This window comes from Galeopterus variegatus, unplaced genomic scaffold (genome assembly GCF_000696425.1).
Source record: "Galeopterus variegatus unplaced genomic scaffold, G_variegatus-3.0.2 Scaffold2297, whole genome shotgun sequence".
NCBI classification, from domain to species: Eukaryota; Metazoa; Chordata; class Mammalia; order Dermoptera; family Cynocephalidae; genus Galeopterus; species Galeopterus variegatus.
Window position 1 is genome coordinate 82,707 of NW_007728408.1, and position 4,831 is coordinate 87,537.

The following is a 4,831-nucleotide window of genomic DNA, read 5'->3' on the forward strand; positions in this document are numbered from 1 at the left end:
TTAAAAAAAAAAAAAAAAAAAAAAAAATGCTGAATCTCAGTAAGACCAGCAAGCACTGTGGTGTTTTTAACTTGTCTTGGCTCCTTGCCCTGCTCCCCAGCTCAGCAATAGCCTTGAAAGATAATGGCCCCTCCATACTGGAGGGGACAAAAAGTTGAAGTTTTTTCAAAGCTTTATTCCCAAAGAATTGTCATTATTTGATTTGTCTGGTGGTTCCCTAGAAGATCCACTAGAAAGGCTTGTCTTTATTTGACCTGATTCACAGCCCTCCCATTGCTGAAGGCCTCTCTAAGGGATGCTTGTTAAAAACATTCACAGACACATGTATTAATGTTGCAGTTGTCTGAGGCAATTAATAACAAAGCAAACAGTTGACTCACCAAAAACCTTAAGAGGGAAAACTAAAGAATGAGATAACCATGAGGGCATTGAAAACCTCTGATGTATCTAAAAGGCCATGCATATGCAAGAGGACTCTGCACACACTCAGCAAAACCACATGCAGGACATGAAGGCTAAGGCAGAGTCATAAAGTGCCTGAATGAGGGTCAAAGGCGTGCTCCACCACACACAAAAGCACTTTGGCAAAGACTGGGAAATTTATTGGTTCCAAGAGTTCAAGGAAATCTCTGGCCAATAATTGGCTGACCACCAGATAACTGAGTCGAGACTTCCGTGGCCACATATTACAAAAAACACAGACTTTACAGAATTAGTTCAGAGAAGTCACTGAATAAACAAAACTGCTACAACAAGTAGCAACAACAACAAAACCTGGGGAAGCAGAAGAATCTGATTTTCAGAGTTACTGCATTTTATTACTTAAAATGTCCAGTTTTCACCAAAAAAAAAAAAAAAAAAGAAGAAGAAGAAGAAAAAAAACAGAAAAGGAAAATAACCAATGTTGGTGGAGATATAGAGAAATTGAAACCCTGCTAAACTGCTGGTGAGAAGTAAAATGGTACAGCCCTTTTGGGAAACAGTCTGACAGCTCAGCAAATAATTAAAGAGTTAGCATATGACTCAGCAATTCCACTCCCAGGTATAAACTTAAGAGAAATAAAAACAGGTGTCCACACAAAAAAGTTGTACATGAATGCTCATAGTAGAATTATTCATAATAGTCATAAATTGTAAACAACCCAAATATTCATCAGCTGATGAATGGATAAACTAAATGTGGTATATCCATTCAATTGAATATTATTCAGCCATAAAAATTAACAAAGTACTGGTAAATGCTACAACATGGATAATTCTTGAAAACTTTCTAAATGAAAGAAATCAGTCAGAAAATATGTGAATTATAGCTCAATTTAAAAAGTTATATTCAGAGTAACATAACAGAATACGGAGCATCTACAACATATCATTCACAATCCCTGGATACAATCCAAAATAACTAGGCATACCAGTAAACCAGAAAAAGTGATCCATACTCAGAAGACAATCAATTAGTGAATATGAGAGGATACCAGATGATAAATTTACAAAAAAGTATTTTAAAACTATAGTTATAACTATGCAAGTCCTTAAAGAAAAAAAAATGTCTGTAATAAATGAACAAATAGGAAATCTCAACAGGGAAAAGTATTTTTAAAAAAACAGAAACTGACTCATCTCGTCAGTTAGCTGAGCTGGTTAGAACACAGCCTTATAACATCTAAGTCATGAGCTGAGATCTCCATACTGGCTAGCCAGAACAAACAAACAAACAAAAAACCCATAAAATACAGCAAATAAAAGAAAATGGAGCAGAAAATTTATTTGTCTAAATAGTGGTTCAAACTCCCCAAATTTGGTTAAAGATACAAATTTGTAAATTCAAGAAGCTAAGTGAACTCTAACCACAATAAGTATTCAGAAAACCACACCTAGGCATGCCTTACCTGCAGAGGTCTAAAGATACAAATATAACATTGACACCAGCCAGAGAGAAACAGCACACTACATACAGGAAAACAGTAATGGAAATGAATTTGACCTCTCTTCAGAAAGAAAAGAGGCCAGAGAACAGGTCAATGACATCTTTAAAGTGCTGAATTTTAAAAACCCTTAACCCAGAATTCTGTATCTAGCAATAATATCCTTCAGGGACAAAGTCAAAATGGAGGCACTTTCAGATAAATCATATTTTAAAAAATTTGTTTGACAGTGAACCTACAAAACAAAACACACTAACAAATGTTCTTCATGCTGAAGGAAAATATCAGAAGGGAACTTGGGTCTTCAAGAGGAATAAAGAGCACCAGAAGTTATAAATACATCTATAAATATAAAAAGCATTCTTACTATGGATTTGTTTAAAACACACATGACTCTTTAAAGCAAAAATTATAATATCACATTATGGGGTTACACACGGGGTCTTCAAAAAATTCATAGAAATGCATACTATGAAAAAACTATATACGAACTGCAAAATTTTTTTTTGTACTAAAATAAACTCATACTAGCTTGTTATGACATGTCTGAATAGGGTCTAGTTTGGGGTAAGAAGGGTAAGACATCAGTTTGAAAGAGCCTCTATCAGAACAACATAAATTCTGCTAAAATTGAAGCAAGAACAAACATCAAATTTATGATGAAGCTTCAGTCGAAGCATGGTGAAATCACCGATGCTTTATGAAGAGTTTATGAGAGCAATCCCCTAAAGAAATCAGCAATTTAAGGCTGGCCAGTTAGCTCAGTTGGTTAGAGTGTGGTGCTGATATCACCAGGGCCCATGGTTCAATCCTTGTACCAGCCAGCTGCCCCTGTCCCCCACCAAAGAAACGAGCAGTTTACAAATGGATAAGTCATTTGAAGGAGGGACCAGATGATGTTAAAGATGAAGCGTGTAGTGGCAGAACATCTGTGTCAATATTCTAGGAAAAAAATTAATCCTGTTCATGCCCTAATTGAAGAGGATCAAGGATTAACAGTGGAAACAATAGCTACCACAGACATCTCAACTGGTTCAGCGTATACAATTCTGACTGAAAAATTATGGGTGAGCAAACTTTTTGCTCAATGGGTGCAAAAATCGACAGGCCCAGACCAGCTGCAGCAAGAGCAGAGGGTTCCATGGACATTTTAAACAAATGGGATCAAGATCCTGAAGCATTTCTTCAGAGAATTGTAATGGGACATAATATATGGCTTTACCAGTATGATCCTGAAGACAAAACACAATCAAAGCCATGGCTACCAAAAGGTGGACGTGGTTCAGTCAAAGCAAATGTGGACTGGTTGAGAGCAAAGGTCATGGCTACAGTTTTTTGGGATGCTCAGGGCATTTTGCTTGTTGACTTCCTGGAGGGCCAAAGAAGAATAACATCTGCTTATTTTGAGAGTGTTTGGAGAAAGTTAGCCAAAGTTAACCAGAAAAATGCCCAGGAGAACTTCACCAGGGAGTCTTCTCCACCACAACCATGCTCCTGCTCATTCCTCTCATCAAACAAAGGCAATTCTGTAGGGGTTTCAATAGAAAATTATTAGGCATCCATCCTACAGTCCTGATTTGGCTCCTTCTGACTTCCTTTTGTTCCCTAATGTTAAGAAATATTTAAAGGGCACCCATTTTTCTTCAGTTAATAATGTAGAAAAGACTGCATTGACATGGTTAAATTCTCAGGACCCCCAGTTATTCAGGGATGGACTAAATGACTGGTATCATTACTTACAAAAGTATCTTGAACTTGATGGAGCTTATGCTGAGGAAGGAATTTTATATTTTTTATTTTTTATTTTAATTCCATTTTTCAATGAACTTTCTGAAGTCCCCTCATTTATATTTTAACCATAATATAAATGATAGGAGCTGGTAATTGACCCATTTGGTTTCAAGCATCTTATATTTTATATAATGTATACACTGTTAATTCTAAAGGACACTGTGATCAATTAAGAATGTATATTGTGATCCAAGTGCAAACATTAAAAAATTATAACAATAATGCACAGATATAGATAAAAAACCAATAGAAGAATCAAAATGGAATTTTTAACATTTAACCAGTTAATCTAAAATAAGGCAGGAAAGGAAGATCAGAGATATAAAACAACTAAGGGAATAAATAGAAAATAAACAATAAAATGGTAGGCTTAAATTCAACCACATCAATAATTACATGAAATGTAAATGCACCAAACACCAGAATTAAAAGGCAGAGATTTTTCACAGTGGATAAAAAGCAAGATACTATCTAAAAAAGGTACACGTTAAGTACAAAAACACAGATAGGTTGAAGGCTTATAGTCTGAAAAAGACATGCTATGCAAACAGTAAGCACAAGAAGACTGAAGTTGTTATACTAATGTCAGATAAAGTACATTTTAAAGCAAAGTGATAAAGAGTGAAATTTCATGATACAAAGGTGAATTCATCAGGTAAATGTATCATTGACAAGCATACATCTAGTACAGTTTCAAAATACATTAAACAAAAATTGACCAATTTAAAGGAAAACATGAATCATAATTATAGTTGGATATATTAACATTCTTCTCTCAGCAATTGATAGAACTAGAGAAAAAAAAATCAGTAAAGATATAGAATATCTGAATAACACTAAACTACTTTGACCTAATTGACATTTATAGAACTCTACACCCAGTAATAGCAGAATATCTATTTTTTTCAAGTACATATTACATGTTCACCCAAGTAGACAATATATATTGAGCCATCAAATAAAAGTAAAGATATAGAATATCTGAATAACACTAAACTACTTTGACCTAATTGACATTTATAGAACTCTACACTCAGTAATAGCAGAATATCTATTTTTTCAAGTACATATTACATGTTCACCCAAGTAGACAATATATATTGAGCCATCAAATA